At 42.6% G+C, this 17,138-nt stretch overlaps 1 pseudogene; it reads right to left on the bottom strand.

Annotated features, from left to right (window-relative positions):
- Nucleotides 1-14,937: 14,937 nt before the first annotated feature.
- LOC113263881 (serine/threonine-protein kinase MARK2-like) lies at nt 14,938-16,845 on the bottom strand (annotated as a pseudogene).
- Between the last annotated feature and the right edge of the window lie 293 nt (nt 16,846-17,138).

Consider the following 17,138-nt stretch of genomic DNA (forward strand, 5'->3'; position numbering starts at 1 on the left):
CTTGCGCCATTTTGCCTCCTAATCTTCCAACCATTCTGTATTTTTTTTTTAGTTCCTCTAACATTCTGAGTCTGTCTAGTGTCCTAGCTTGTACCTGACTCAGCCTGAGCCAGACTTTCTTCTCTCCCTTTTCCCCACACCTTGGCCTTGCTGACTCCTATACAACCTTCAGCTTTGAGTTGCTTCCTCGGGTGGCTTTCTGCCATCCCATACCATGCTGAGCTGCTCCTTTGCAACACAGCTCTTACACACAGTCTTATTGATGCCATTTGCTATCTTTCTCCCCACCTAGACTGTAAGCTCCAAGAGGGTATGTTGCATGGGGGCCTGTGTCCTTTGTGCTCATTGTTTTCCTCACCATGCTTGGCACTTCTTTCTAACAGACCGGCACCCTGCCCACAGGCCAGATCTACCTCAGTCAGCTTTTTATGTGCCACCATTGGTTTTATTTATTTATTTTTATTTTTATTTATTTTTATAAAGATTTTATTTATTCGACAGAGATAGAGACAGCCAGCGAGAGAGGGAACACAAGCAGGGGGAGCGGGAGAGGAAGAAGCAGGCTCATAGCGGAGGAGCCTGATGTGGGGCTTGATCCCATAACGCCGGGATCACGCCCTGAGCCGAAGGCAGACGCTTAACCGCTGTGCCACCCAGGCGCCCCTACCATTGGTTTTAACTGCACAGTTGTACATGACCGAGCAAACGGCGGATAGGTACCTGTGATCAAACAGTCCGGAGATTTTAAGTACTTTTGTTCATTCCTGGAACTGTCACTGAGCCTTGGCAATAGGCAATTTAAATTCTGGACAACGAGTTTTCAAGCTGCTTCAATGGCTACATTTTGAGAATAGCGGAAAAACTCCGACCCTTGGATAATTAGACTGAATCAGTTTTCATAATTCTACTTTCTGCACTAGAATGGTTAGCAAACTTCATTATCAGCAGTCTGATGAGAAAGCTTTTAGCTTCTAGTATAGACCTTGTGCGCAATTTCTATTGCAACCAAACTATGGCCACTCTGCACAGCAGTGTCTCCTAGACAGGATGATCTTATAGTTTCATCATTATAAATAATTTCAAAGCAGGCTCAGGAAAGGGCATACAATTAGCGTCTTGTTTATGTATGTTTGACTCAGAGGAAGGACAGCTGACTGCCACAGTTGAAAGCAGCCACCATACACCTCTTTAACACAGGTAGCCTGCATTTGCTGAACTTGTTAATTGCTCTCTTTTCTTTTGCTCTGTATACCCAGAACATTGCCGGATTTTAAAGGACTCTTACTAATTAAGAGGAACACATCTTTAAGAAATTTCTAGAAAAGACATATGACTTATTATCTGACAGAGCATCCTGGGCTTCCCCTTTTGTAACACTCATAAATTACTCCTTCAATGTCTCTTTAATCCACAGTAGTCTAAAGCATGAGACCCATGAAGGCAGAGATCATTTCTGTCTTTGCCACTGAATCCTCAGCACACACATAGTTCGTACATATTTGTTGGATGGATAGACAAGTGACATAGATGAATGAACTTCCATAGTGATATGTTGGTATATATGCAGTTTTATCTTGGACAGTTCTACTTTACTCTAAGTTAGAACTCTATAGCTTATCTGGAAAATTGCTTTGCATCCTGTTTCAGTTAAAATGGCTACATAATAAACCACCCCAAAACTTATGACTTACCTCTCAATAACATTTCTTTTGCTCACACAGCTGCATTTTGAATAGCACTCAGTGGAGAAAGCTCATTTCTGCTGTCCATGGTGTGGGCGGGGGCAGCTTGGCAGCTGGAGAGGGGAGTCATTTGAAAGCTGCTCCTTGCCTAGGCTGGGATCTTGAACAGCTGGGGGCTGGATCAGCCAGGGCTCCTCCGACATCTCTCTCTAGCTCCGCAAGGTCTATGTAATCTCTCTAGCATGGCAGCTTCAGGGTAATTGGAACTCCTACACGATAGCTCAGGGCTCCAGAGGCACATGTTCTAAAGAGAGAGAAAAAGCCAAGTAGAAGTTGTATTGCTTTTTGTCATCTAACCTCCTAGGTCTCATGGAGTCACTTCTGCTGCATTCTATCCCTTTGAAGAAGTGACTGTGGTCAGCCTGTAATCAAGGAGAGGCTGAATTAGATCCCACCTTTTGTGGGAGAACTTGAAAACATGTTTCAAAACCATCACTCACCCATTCACTGTTCCGGAAGTTTTGTAAAATCAATAAAGTCAAAATCAATTAAGTTGAGACTTGAAGGCTTATTCTGCGTGAGATAAGAACTCCCGCAGAGAAGAAAAACTAGAATACCTTTTTCACGTCTCACATACAGGCATGAAAATGAGGAGTTTGAATGAAGACCCTTTTCTCTCCAGTGTAAGCCAAAGCATCATAACTCCTCCAAAGGGTAGAATTTTGGGGTTCATTTCTTTGAATGGGTGCAAGTGGGATTCTTACAAAGAGAGAAGAGATATAACAGACAATGTTGATGTAGGCATTAGTAGGCATATGCTTTATAGTACCCTCATTTCTTCCCACCATTCTGGCTCATCCCTCCAGCCTAAGCTGCAGGAAGGCTGGTTAGAGACTTTCCTGATCCTCCAGTTGCCGTTTTCAGACCATTTCTTCCCCAGCAACTCCCACAGTTGTGCAAACTATCATTTCTATCCTAAATACATTTTTTATTCTCTAATGCTGAGAGTGGTTCTGTTATCTGATTGAATTCTGACTGATAGAGAAGAAACTGACATCATGTTATTCTATAAAAATTCTTATTTTTGACTAAATATAGCTTGAATAGCTTCTATTTGCAATACGAAGCCTCAACTTCATTTAAATGGCAGCTATAAACCACGTATACGGGACCTTTTAAAACCTAATGGAGTTCCCCAGAACACTTTGCATTGATTTCTATTAAAGCATCACCCAAAGATGGATAGAGATGGATTGCTGCTGAGGTTCCTGAGGCCAGGCCTCACAGGCCCGAGGTGTGAGGAGGGTCAACTCTTCCTTATTCCCCACCCACTGGCCTGAGGAATCTTACCTCACATTACCCTCAAAGCACCAGTGGACCAAGTGACCGACCACTCCTCTCCACTCTGGAATAACCTAGTTAGTTGCAAACTAGTTGCTCCTAGAATGCCTTGCCCAAATCCCCTCTGGGCAGCTGGCTGAGTATTTACAGCCCTTTTAGGAAGAATCCATCTCTCCTGACGCTGGACAAAGCCCTGAGGATTTGCAAATCTGATTTGGAGTTGTGATCAGGCCCTCCTATTCCCTCCCCTGTCAAGCAGCTCTCCTTTTTGGCCTTGGAACAAAGGCCGTTTGCGAGGGGTAAATACCATTCATTCTTTCCTGATAGACACAGAGAAAGACGCAGAGAAATGGACATAGAGAAATATCTCAGTAGATTTTCATTCTGCAGTAAATTCTCAATAAACCATCATGCTACATATGTAAAATACCTTTTGCTATTAAAAGAAACTTATAAAACTCAGATGAAATGGTGTGTGGGAAATTTTCTTTTCTTTTCTTTTCTCACTGTGCTTGTAGGGTATAGATGTGAAAAATTATCTGGATGGAAGTGATGTTCACAGTTAAAACAAGGACAGAGCAAAAGGTTTTCAGGATGAAAGCAATTACAGAGGGAGTACCTCTCTCTTGCAGATCTGTGAGTTTGCTGACTTTTTTTTTTTCTCTCAGAACTTCTAAATATGGTGAGTTTCTTCTGAGTCCCTGAAAATGGGCCAACTGTTTGCAGAGTATTTAAAGATCTCAAGGGAATGTTTCTAAGTTCCGAGGATCTCCTCCAAAAGGGAGGTGGGGAGGATTAAGGAGCTGCCGAGTCTATTCCACAAATGTGTGATTCACTGACCCTTGTTCTTAAAATACCTGACAAAGTAGAGTCTACAAGAGTTGAGATTACGTGACTGGACCAGACTGCAGCAATCTGCACTTTCTCCAAATGTAGGGGCACAGAATAAGGTTATGTTGAAGAATGTAGGTGTTAGTGGAAGTTTTCCTCCTAGCTCTTCCCTTTATTGACTGTGCGAACTTTGTGCCAGGGACACACTGTCCTTAAACCTCAGGTTCTTGTCCCTAAAATAGAGGTAATAAAAGCATCTGACTTGCTTCATAGAATTGATGGTGGTGTGGGATAGTAGTTAGGAGTGTAGACGTGGAGGTGGTGTGTCCAGGTCCCGCTGCTGGCTCCGCTGTTTATTAGCTCTGTGTGAGCTTGGGCAAGCTCTTTACCTCTCCAGCCTCAGTTTCCTCATATGGAGAATGGAGCTAACAACAGGCCCTAGCTCCTAGAGTTGCTATAATAATTTCATAAATTAAGAGAAGTAAAGTATCTAGGAAAGTGCTAGGGCCTAGTAGAGCTCAGGAAACGGAAGTTCTTCCTGTAGTCATTAGAAGCAGGAATGAAATTGGGGGAACCAATGTCAAAAAGCCTACGTGGGCTTCTGGTGGATACCCACATCATGGGGGATACGAGGGAGATACGAGGTGCAGGACTGTCTTACATGGCATGAATTGTTTGCCTAGAAAGTTTCTTTGGACAGATATCTATACCTCACTTACAGACTGATGTTCAGAACTCACTAAAGAATAAATTTATTAGCCTAAGACAGTGTGTTTTGGTTATCTATTGCTGCATAAAAACTACCCCTAAAATTAGTAACTTAAAATAATAACCATTTATTAGTCTCACAATTCTTTCAGTTGACTGGGCAATTTTGTTTCACATGTGTTGGGGGAGGCTGCAGTCATCCGGGGTGCTCAGTTGGGTGGGTTGTCCAAGGCAGTTTACTCACGTGGTACACAGGGGGTGCTGGCTGTTGGCTGTGAGCTCAGCTGGGGATGACAAACTGAGCATCTTGGCTCTCCCCCACATATCCTTTCCACGTGGCTTTGGTTGCTCACAGCATGTGTCTCAGTTCCAAGTGGTAGGAAGTGGAAGCTGCTCGTCCTCATAAGATGTGGGCCCGGAAATTTCAGAGTGGCACTTCTGCAGCCTTCCATTGCTCAAATCAGTCACAAGGCTAACCCAAATTTAAGTGGAGAAAAAAATAAACTTCATCCCTTGATGTGAGGAGCTGTAATCAGGGAGAGGAAGGGCACACAGGATGGAGACTAGCTATGAGTGTTAATTATCTATTGCTCTGTAAACAAATTACCCCAAAACATAGCAGCTCGAAACAATGGGCATTTATTATCTCTCATGTTTCTGAGGGTCAGCGATCTGGGAATGACTGAGCTGAGTGGTTCTGATTTCAGTCTCTCTCATGATGTTGCAGTCAAGCTGTCAGCTGGTGCTGCGGTGTCTGAAGGAGCCGGAGTATCCGCTTCTAAGCTCATTCATGCGGCGGTTGGCAGGAGGCTTTCAGTTTCTCACCGCATGCTTCTCTCCCTAGGGCTGCTCAGGATATGGTTTACCCCAGTAAGAGTGGTCTAAGGAAAGATGGAGGGAGAGGGAAGGGAGGAAGAGAAAGAAAGGGAGAGAAAAAGAGAGGGAGAGAGAGAGACGGAGGGAGAGAGAGAGAGATCAAGGCTAGAACTGAAATCTTTTTATAACCTAATCTTGGAATTGACATACTGTTACTCCTGCTATTGGTCATATAGACCAAACCTGGTACAATGTTGGGGGGGAGGGGTGGGCAGCTATAAAATGGTGTGGCTTGGGGGTTACTGAGGGTCATTTTAGAGGCTGCCTACTGTACTACTACAGAGTGATGCTGTGCACAAGAAGCTTCTTGGGAGCTCATTAAATTTGCAGATTTCTAGTTTGAGATTCTGATGTGGACCACGCTTTGGGGAATGTTGGTCATACCAAATCTTTAATCTTATTGACAGTCTGAGGACCAGAGGGCAACCAACTGCCTGCTGCCAAGTGCCCGTTTACACATCAGTGCGAGTAGATATGGGTTTCCTCTTTGCCTTTGATGCCCACTCAGTGCGAAGATCACAGACCCCTGGGTTGTTTGGAGCAGATGCCACTGACAGGTATATGGCTTTTTTGGTTTTGGGTTCTTCAGTGAACTCTTTTTTTAAAAAGATTTTATTAATTTATTTACTTGAGAGAGAGAGTACACACGAAAGAGAGAGAGAGAGAGGGAGAGAGAGCGCATGAGCAGGGGTAGGAGCAGAGGGAGAAGCAGACTCCCCACTGATCAGGGAGCCTGCAAAGCTCCATCCCAGGACCCTGGGATCATGACGACCTGAGCCGAAGGCAGATGCTCCATGAACTGAGCCACCCAGGTGCCCCTTCAGTGAACTTTTTGCCTATTTTTTATCTTCCTAAGCTATAGATCTCTGCTTTTGATTGGCATACATGTTGACAAAGGTAAGAGTCCCTGTCAGTGGCTGCTTACCTGCAGATACTCCTCATATGCGTGTGGACATCGATGATGTCACTACCGGTGGATTTCAGTGTTTCTCCAGTAAGGCACTTAATTTCTAACCTTCAGGTTTGACTCGTATCACTATCTCATGTCGTGGTTGTATCGTTTCCCTATCACTATAGGGATTTGTCTCTCCATCCTTCTCTCCCTTCCTCCCTCCCTTCTTTTCCTCTCTCCCTTCTATTCAACAAAATACCTGTGTAGGAGTCACCTTTTGGGCTGTCTGCTTAGCTCACAATGATTTTTTCTTCTCTTTTGCCCCATATCCATTGTCTTCAATAATAATAATTGTGTTTAAATCATATAGCCCTGACCAATTGAACTTAGTAAATCAGACCATTGTGGATACCTGACTCAAACTAGGCATTCTGATTCCTTCCCTGGAATTTGGAATTGGGACCAAAGAGGAGACAACAAAGCATTCTTTTTGCATGGCTGGACTCCTGCCCTGTAGGTGGAAAAATTGTGGTGGAACTGAGTCCCTTCATCACCATCCTCCCCTCTTGCTGTGTAATCTGATAATAGAACAGTCAGTCTGTAGTACAAAGCAGATGTAGGGGTGAATTGATAATGGAATATGGGCGAGTGTGACTTTTGGATTCCAGATGGGTTTCCATTTCTTATATCTGTCTCTTCTAGGATCTTGGCTTGGATTTTGTGTGCTTCCTATGTATGCTTATAATTTGTACCCCACCTCTCCACCCTTTGAAATTTAAGCTAGCTCCCATAGATTTGTTAGTCAATTTTTTTTAAGATTTTATTTTTAAGTAAATTCTACACCCAATGTGGGGCTTGAATTCACAACCCCGAGATCAAGAGTCTGATGCTCTACTGACTGAACCAGCCAGGTGCCCCTCTGTTACTAGATTATTAATACAATCCATTTATTTGGCACTATGGCTATGCCCATAACCTGGTGAGTTCAGATATTAAAGGGGAAGATTCTTACCAAAGGCCACTTGTAGAATAATAGATGCCTGGACATAAGGTGATGGGAGCACTGAGGAGGGATTCCTTACTCCATCTGAGAGTGCTGGCAAAGGTTTCATGGGGCAGGGAGGTTTGAACTGGGCTTTAAAGATGATGGGAGTTGATGAGAAATGGCAAGAATCTAAGTCCAGTGTGGTCAGACTGGTGTGTAAAGGCATAAGGGATAGTGACTATAGAAATTGGAGGTGGAATTTGATGCCAGAAAAATCAAGGGTTTCTTATGTTATGCTAAAAATAACAAGACATATTTTAAAAAGAGAAATGAAGATAATCTAAAGCATAATTTGGAACAATTGGTCTGGAATATCTCCTCATTATGTATTCATTTGCTATGTACTGTAATAGAGCTGGTCCTTATAAGTGCATTTGGAATTCAAATGACTCTCATATATACCTTCTGTAAGGTTTGGCCTGTACTTTAGAGGAAGCTATTGAAAAACATCCATAAGCTTTCATTCTGGTTGTAATATTTCCGTGGCATGGGAAAGGCATTAAAAAGATGACTTTCACACATCACGTTTGGCCAGGCAGATGTTAATTAGAAAAAAAAGCAATTTGTGTTTAATTTAATGGTAGTGGGAGATTCATTATACTGTTCTTTGGTCAGACACAGTGCAATGAAGGTAGATTTCTACGTTGTTTTTCTCTCTCTTTTCTATTCTCTTTGTCTTTCACAGTCATGGTTTAATGTATTTCCTGAGGATTCTGACTCTTCTTTTCATTTTCTCGGCCATTTGATTTTTTTCTCTGTCATCACTATTACATTTGAAATTTAATTCTTTTCTACTTCTAAGCTGTCATTTGTTTATTTTTGCAACCTGTAACTACACATTTCTAATTTTCTTTATGGTGGGCAAAGTCATATTATGGGTTATTCAGGGGTTGGCCACCCGATTACTAGATCATGTGACTCTTATTTTTTTCCTTATTCTCGCTATTGCCGATTTTATAATTTTCCCTGCTCACTAACATATTTATTAATAATTACCCTGGGATAAAGGAGGAAAAAGAACTCAACAATTAACATGTGGTGATTTTTGAGCAAATCTGATAAAAGGTTGGTTGGGAAGAATTTGAAACTCCTGGCTAGAAGCAAAAACTTTGATTATCAGTAGAGCTGGGGTTCTTTTCTGAAGTCTTAGCAAGCTGTGAGAAAATGTTTTCTTTTAAGAAGACTGGCTTAAAGGAGACCTCTAGACTACTTCTTCATGGGATAGCTTTACTTCTCATTGGGAAAGCAGAACAGAGCCCCCACTCTCTTTACTGAAAGATGGAGATAAGTAGTATGGCTTTTGGGCCCATGGATGTGTGTTCTAGTCCTCACTTCGCCATTCACTAGCTATGTGATAACAACAGAAGCAATATAAATAATAAAAACATACCGATGGCTTATGGTGCTATTGTTATACTCCAGGCATTTTACTTGTGGTCTTATACTTTGTTCCTGCAAAAAAAGCCTTATGAAATAGGAAAAATTATCTGTATATTATATATAGGGAAACTGAGTCAGACAGCACTTATGTAGTTTGCCCAAGGTTACTTGGTTAGTAACTGGCAGGAGTTTAACTCCAGAGCCTTTTTTCTTAATCAACGTATTATACTTTCTACCAACACTCAATTGCCTGGTCTCTCTGGGCCTCAGTTTGTTTTTACAAAAGGGAAACTCTGATTGCTCTGATACCCTTTCCCTATTGGAGAGGATCAAATGAAAGGGAAGATGTTTTGAAGACTATAAAGTAGCAGAAAAATCCCAACAATTATTAAGGTAGACAAGCTGAAAGAGAGAAAGAGAGCAGGGAAGGCTCCCTGGAGTGAGAATTAGAGTTTGACCTTCAGTAAAAGGGCTGCCGTCATTGTGCTGACAGCCCAAACCCAGGACCTGGGTCCCTTCTTCCAGAGCTGTCAGAATGGCAGGGGCAGGGGACGGATGCCGGGCCTGCATCCAGGCGTGAGTGGTACTAGAGTCTCTGGGCAGATTCACTCAGAGCTTGACCTTTCGAATGTAAAACATTTGTCAGGTTGCCAAGTGCCAACTAGCCAGGGGGTGGATTCAGCCAGGAGGCTAATATTCCTGTGACTTTTCCAGGGATGCTGTCTCTCTAACTGGACCCTAGGACCAATGGGTCTCTTTTGGAAGAGAAATGGCTTCCACTGAGCTCAGGAATACCTGGAAACTGGCATCTCTCTAGTAACTGGTTGGCATTTCTCAAGTTTTAAAACCCATTTCTCCATTTTATCAATGTGACGAATTCTGTAATTTGTATTATAAAAATAGGTATATATATTTCATTTTCTAACTCTAAAATTGTGTAGTTTGAGTGTTTTCAAATTATATGCCTCTACCTCATGTCGGGAAAGTCTCTGTGGGTGGGGTTTGGTGTGTCGGGCGGGGAGGGAGGGGATGTTTGTTCTCTTGGGAATCATTTATATTTATAGAAATGTCTCAGTCAACCCATTTGGACAAGAGATTTTCACAAGAGAGCTCTGTGAAAAGCAAAAACATGGCTGTTCTATAAACTTGTTGGTGGAAAAGCTTTCCTTTAGGAATCAAACCACAGAGGGCAAGGATGAGAGGGTAGTACTTTAAGTCATCTCCTTAGTCACTGACTACTTAGAATATGAATTCACGTTCTTGTTGTTTACCTGTTTACAGTTAGGTAGGTTGTAAAATGGCTGCAAATCCTTCCCATCCCAGATCGCTCTCCTCTTTGCCACATGGTTTTGCTTGTTCTTCCATCAAGAGATGGAGTCTTTTTTTTTTTCTGTCTCATAAATCTGGGCTTGGCTATGCGACCTGCTTTGGTCAAAGGAGCATTAAGAAACGTGATGCAAGCAGAAGCTTGAAAAACAAAAGCACTGGGCTTGCCCTCTCTTACTGGTAGGACCTCTTTTGTCACTACGTGAAGGAGCCCAGATCAGCCTGGTAGAAGATGAGAAAACTTGGGGAGCAAAGACAGGGGACCCAGAGGAGGCCCCTATGCCATCTGTTCTGCCAACCACCAGGCATATGAGTGAAGCCCCCTGTCTTTGTTTGGGCTGCTTTAACGAAATACCAGAGACTGGGTAGCTTATAAACAACAGTTATTTGTCACAGTTTTAAAGGCTGGGAAGTCTAAGATCAAGAAGCCAGCAGATTCAATGTCTGGTAAGAGGTTGGTTAACAGCTGTCTTTTTGCTCTGTCCTCACATGGTGGAATGGGTGAGGGAGCTCTCTGGGGTCTTGTGATGTTGTGATTTATAATAAATATATATTTGGTGTTCCTCTATTCCTGGCACAGAGCTCCTAAGATCCTTGGAATTTCCTAAGTAAGGTGCGCAATAAAGGTGTCTTTTGTTATTCATAATAAGCCTCTCTCAACCACACCTGAGTTTATGTTAATGAGGTGGCTGTCAGACCGCCTTTAAGGATGGGGTCTGCTTGCTGTGGGAACCAACCTTATTGATTAGAGGGTTCCAACATTGAGCCTCACGCCTGGAGATCGAGTTCCATTACCAAAGGCCAGTGATTTACTCAATCATGCCTATGTAATGAAGTCTCCATAAAACTCCAAAAGGGCAGGGTTGAGAAAGCTTCTAGGTTGGGGGGAATGAGAAAGTGCCGAGAGGGTAGTTTACCCCAAACTCCAGGAGAATGGAAGATACTGTGCTCAGATCCTTCCAGACCTCACCTTTCTCTCTTTATCTTTTTATCACCTGTATTTGTTATTTGGCTGTTCATTTGCATCCTTAATATCCTTTTTAATGAACCAGTGATCTAGCAAGTAAACCTCTTTAGCAGATTAAAGAGGAGCTCATGGGAACCTCTGATTTATAGCATGTCAGAAGTGTAGGTTACCACCTGGACTTGAGATTGGTATCTGAGGTGTAGTGGGAGGGGGGCAGTCATGTGGGACTGAGCTCTTACTCTGTGGGATTGGATGCTAACTCTACATCAGAATTGAGTTACATTGTAGGACATGCAGCTTGTGTCTTATTTAACTTTCTTTAAGGTGTCTTTGGATGATAAACAATTTCTTATTTTTTTTATAGTTAATGCAATTTATGTTGCTTAGAAATCATTCCCTAGCTCAAGGTAAAAAAATCCAGTTAATGCTTTTTAAATTAAAAATATGAGTTTTGTTTTTTAAAAAACATTTATGGTTTTAATACATCTGGGTTGATTTTTGGGTATAGAGTGACACAGGGATCCAATTTCTTTCTCTATGTGGATTGTATTTTTTTCCACAGCTTTATTTATTGAACAGTTACTCCTTTCCCTACTGATGCGATATGCTACTTCTGTCATCTATCAAAACATTACATAAGTGTGTGGGTTTATTTCTGAGCTCTCTATTCCATCCTACTCCTATCCTACCCTATCCCATTCCATTCTATTCTACTCGTCCATTTATCTGGACTTGAACAAATATGCCTCTCTTAATTATTGTAGCTTCATAATATTCCTGATAGTTTGTGGGGCAGGTCTTCTGCCTTACTCTTCTATGTATGATCCTAGCCATTCTTGGTCTTTTCCTCTTCCATATACATTTTAGAATCAACTTACCAAGTTCCATGTAAAATTCTGTTGAGATTTTACATTGAAATCCATAGATAAATTGGGAGATAATGGATATTTCCACAATATTGTCTATCTACCCATGGACATCTTAGATATTTCTTTTATTTAGGTCTTCTTAATCTCTTAATAAAGTCTTATAATTTCCTCTGTGGTTCTGACACACCTTTAGTTGGATTGTTTTCTTATCTTAATGTTCTCTGAATTATGTTAATGGATTTAAAATTTTGTTTGATTTTATTATATTTATTTATTTAAGATTTTATTTATTTATTTATTTATTTATTTATTTATTTATTTTTTTAAAGATTTTATTTATTTATTCGACAGAGATAGAGACAGCCAGCGAGAGAGGGAACACAAGCAGGGGGAGTGGGAGAGGAAGAAGCAGGCTCATAGCGGAAGAGCCTGATGTGGGGCTCGATCCCAGAACGCCGGGATCACGCCCTGAGCCGAAGGCAGACGCTTAACCGCTGTGCCACCCAGGCGCCCCATATTTATTTATTTTTAAAAGATTTTATTTATTTGAGAGAGTGAGCACAAGCAGGAGGGAGAGGGACAGAGAGAATCTGAAGCAGACTCCACGCTGAGCTCAGAGCCCCATGTGGGGCTCGATCCCACAGCTGTGAGATCATGACTTGAGCCCAAACCAAGAGTTGGAATGCTTAACCGACTGAGCCACCCTAGGCGCCCCTTATTTTTAAGTAATCTACACCCAGCGTGGGACTCAAACCTACAACCCCAAGATTAAGAGTCACATGCTATCCCAGACAGGCCAGCCAGGTGCCCCTGTAAATGGATTTTTTTTTTTTAAACGACATTTTCTAATTGTCTGTTGCTGAGCAAAGGCTTTGAAGTCCAAGAGGCAGTGCTGCAAGATGTCCACAGCTACAGAAAAAAGATGTACACATCAGCCACCTTCCTTCAGCGGCTCAGAAAGCAGCTCAAGTATCATTAGAGTGCCACTAGGAGAGAAGCTTGACCACTATCACATCCAGTTCCCCCTGGCCAGCAAGTCAGTCATGATGAAGATAGAAGATAGCAACACACTTATGTTCCTTGTGTATGTCAAGGCCAATGAGCACCAGGTCAGCATGGCTATGAAGTACCGTAACACTGACCCGGCCAAGGTCAACACCCTCATCGGGCTGGATGGAGAGAAAAGGCATAGTTCCGTCCTGACTATGAGCTTTGTTTATTGCCAACAAAATTAAGATCATCTAAACAGTCCAGCTGGCTAATTCTAAATACAAAATTTTTTTCACCATAAAAGAAATTGAGATTGGCATCTGAGGTATAGTGGGAGGGAGGGAGTCATGTGGGACTGAGCCCTTATTCTGTGGGATTGGATACTAACTCTACATCAGAATTGTTAGCCAGCCTACTTGCTAAACTTTATTTCTAATAATTTATTTAGATATATTCTTTTGAGTTCTACTTTTAAATAATCATAAAATATGCAGTGAACTATAGATTTATATTCTCTTCCAATTCTTACAACTCCAGTTTGTTTTTATCATCCTGGCTCAAACTTTCACAATGTGAATAGAAGAGGTATTAGTGGGATCCATCCCACTGTTTAAAAAGAATGATTCTAGCATTTTCCCATTTAGAATGATTGCTGTATTTTATAGACACTTCTGTGTCATTTTGGTATGCCCTCATCATTCTTTGAGCTCTTCCTTACTTTCTGGAGCAAAAGGATGTTGCAGGTTTATCTTGTATTTTCCCTACCCGGCCCTGGAATTAGACGTTTCTCCCAAGAGCCTTGGTTTATTTAAGTGGAGGGTGATATACAGGAACCAAGATCTAGGGGGTACTATTATTGGTATATTATGCTTCTGGTCTTGGTGGACAGAATGGGCACATACACATATATATCTATATTAAAACTGTTTAGTTTACACCGATACCTCCAATTCCAATCCCAAATCATAGAGCATATTTTTAATTTCACCTTTTCCATATTTGTGACTCTCTTCCTTCAGTGAGAACCCTGATTTCCATTATCCTTGATGTATTTATTTGTTCAGTTCCCCCTGTATGTAACCAAACTCTTGTTGTGTAGGCCAAAAACACAAGAAATGGGGGAGGAGCAGGGAAAGGAGGAAGGGTTTTGTTTTTTGTCTTTATTTTATAGAACCACTTCCCCTCTCTCAAAAATCCTGAAGAAAAGCCACAGAAGCCACAGAAGGATAGGGGAGGGGAGAAGTGCCCCAGGGGAAACAAACCAGTCCAGTCTCTGCCTTTGAGGTGGGGCTGAGTGAAGGCTGGCAGATGGAGCCAGCTGGCCCCTCCTCTTGTCTCCTAGGTGGTTCCTGGGAGCCTTTTTTTTTTTTTTTTTAAGACTATTTTTGAAAGAGCAGTTTTAGGTTTACAAAAAATTGAGAGGAAGGTACAGAGATTTCCAATAAATCCCCTACTCCTACACATGCACAGCCTTCTCCACTATTGACATCCCCCACCAGAGTGCTACATTTGTTACAACTGGTGACCCTGTGTCGACATACCATTATCACTCAAGGTCCTTAGTTGACATTAGGATTCACTCTTGGTGTTGCACATTCTGTGAGTCTGGACAAATGTATAATGACATGTATCCATTGTTGCAGTATCATATAGTTTCACTGCTCTACAAATCTGGCAGCCTTTTAAGGCTTAACTGCGTTGGTTATTTTGTTTTTGAGGGTCATGGAGGTGCTGGGAATGCATTTCAATGAACCCTGTTGAGAGAGCACTGTGGGAGTTGGCACACCTCCACCTTCCACTGCAGGAAGGCTTCTTGGCCGTGGGGTGTCCTGCCTGCAGAGCATCACCATTTCTTGTTCAGCTTGTCCTGGCAGCTATTTGTGTCAAGCACCTTGCTGAATTCCCGCATCATCTTGTTGGGTTCCATGGAGCTTGCAATAGTCATATTCCACATAAAGTGCAGCGAGTGTGGCTTGGCCTCTGCAGGATTGAGCATCTCCACTTAGTTTTTGCCTTTAGGTTCATTCAGGTTACATCCCAGCAAATTTGAAACAAAGGTATCTCCATGTACACTTGAAGGAGAATCTGCTGAAGGAGCCCCCAGTAGCCCAGTGCTGGCTGTAGCTGTTGCAAGAGGGAGAAGCTGGGGGCACACTGGGGCAAAATCTTCTGGTCCCACACTGCTGGAGCTGCCCAGTGTGTATGGAGTTTGGTTTGGATACATCCTGGGGGAAATTGGCATTATCCGGGGTTCTAGCACTGCTGTTGATGCTGAAGGATGAAGGGGAGGCCACAGGGACACAGGGCTGTGCTGGGCTGTAGCACTTTACAGTTTCCCTCCGTGGTGGGGAGACCCAGAGGCCTGTTGGGCTACCCCCAGGCTGTCTTGGATGCCTGGCATTGGCAGGAAAAGTCGAGGGAGAATGCAGGGGAAGAAGCCCTGGAGGCCCTGGGATCCTGACATGGTTAGGCTGTCTTTGCCCTTCTGCATGGAGGCCTGGCCAAGGCTGGCTCTCTCCCAAAGTGGGGAATTCCTGCTCTTATTTGGCTTGTAGAGAGATTGCTATTTGCAGTTGGGCCAGGGGTGGTTTTCCTCTCTGGGCAGGATAGGGGGCTGGCAGTCATGATGGCTTTGCTGCTTGCTTTTTGCCTTGTCTCCTGATCCTCTCAAGATCTGACTGCCTCCTCTGAGTATTCTTTTTTTTTTTTTTAAGATTTTATTTATTTATTTGACAGAGATAGAGACAGCCAGCGAGAGAGGGAACACAAGCAGGGGGAGTGGGAGAGGAAGAAGCAGGCTCATAGCTGAGGAGCCTGATGTGGGGCTCGATCCCATAACGCCAGGATCACACCCTGAGCCGAAGGCAGACGCTTAACCGCTGTGCCACCCAGGCGCCCCTCCTCTGAGTATTCTTAGCAATTGTTATGGACTGAATTGTCTATCTACTGCACCCCCCCCACACCCCACCCCACACCACATTCATATAGTGAAGCTCTAACCCCCAATGTTGACTATATTTGGAGATAGGACCTTTAAAGAGATGATAAAAGTTAAATTAAGTCATAAGGGTGGGGCCCTGATATAATATCACTGGTCTCCTTATATGAAGAGGAGACACTAGGGATATATAGGTGCAGAGGAAAAGGCCATGTGAGGACAACAAAGAAGCCAGGAAGAGAGACCTCATTAGAAACCAGACATTACAATACATTGATCTTGAACTTTGAGCCTCCAGAACTATGAGAAATCAATTTCTGTTGTTAAAGACACCCAATCTGTGGCATTTTGTTATGGCCATCGTTGTTGACTAATACAGCAATTAAAGGTAGGAATGACAGGTTCGCACATTCATCCATGGATCCTTCATAATTTGCTCTAAAATGCCTCTCTTGCTGGGATATTGAGAATGAAACATTTCTTGAGCAGGTTTTCACATTCCATGCTCAAGTCAAAGAGAATATGGTATATTCTGCTCACTTTAACCTTCTGCAGCTCCCTAAAGTTCTGTGCTTCAAAGGCAAGAATTCACTGACCAGCATATAGAGAATGACTCCCAGGCTCCACAGAGCCATGGTGGATGCCTTATACTTTGGGCCTTGGCAGAGTTCTAGGGTAGCATAAAGGGGGACTGCTCCAGAGGGTGTCTAACTTGTTGCCAATGGTGAATTAGTTGCTGAAACCAAAGTCTGCAGTCTTGATGTTCATGCCAGCATCCAAGAGCTAGTTTTCTGTCTTTAAGTCTCTATGAACAATAAACTTATGATGCTGTATAGCAAACACTATTTATTATACTATACTATACTATACTATACTATACTATACTATACTCAACTATACTATGATGCTCTGTACTGTATAGCAAACACTGTTTGGTAGAAATTGGCTTATATTGCTTTTTCTTGCATACTTTCATGAGCCACTAAGTACTCACCTCCATTAGTTTACTCCATGACAAGGAGGCTTGTCCTTAGTCTCCATGACTTCACATAATCTCACTATGTGGGGATGATTCAAAGCCTTCATGATTTTTATTTTTCACGATAGTCTCTGGAGGCTGGAGGAATTCTGTTGAGTTTTGTTAGTGATCTTTATGGTTACCTCTTCCTAGTCAGGATGTCTCTGGCCAAGTTCACCATGGCAAAGGTACCCTTGCTGATGGTCTTGAAGAGCTGGTTGTTGCAGACATGGTCTCCTCAGCAGAGATGGCTGGGAAGCCCTGCAACGTGTTGG

The sequence above is a fragment of the Ursus arctos genome, unplaced genomic scaffold, assembly GCF_023065955.2.
Source record: "Ursus arctos isolate Adak ecotype North America unplaced genomic scaffold, UrsArc2.0 scaffold_15, whole genome shotgun sequence".
Taxonomy (NCBI): Eukaryota; Metazoa; Chordata; class Mammalia; order Carnivora; family Ursidae; genus Ursus; species Ursus arctos.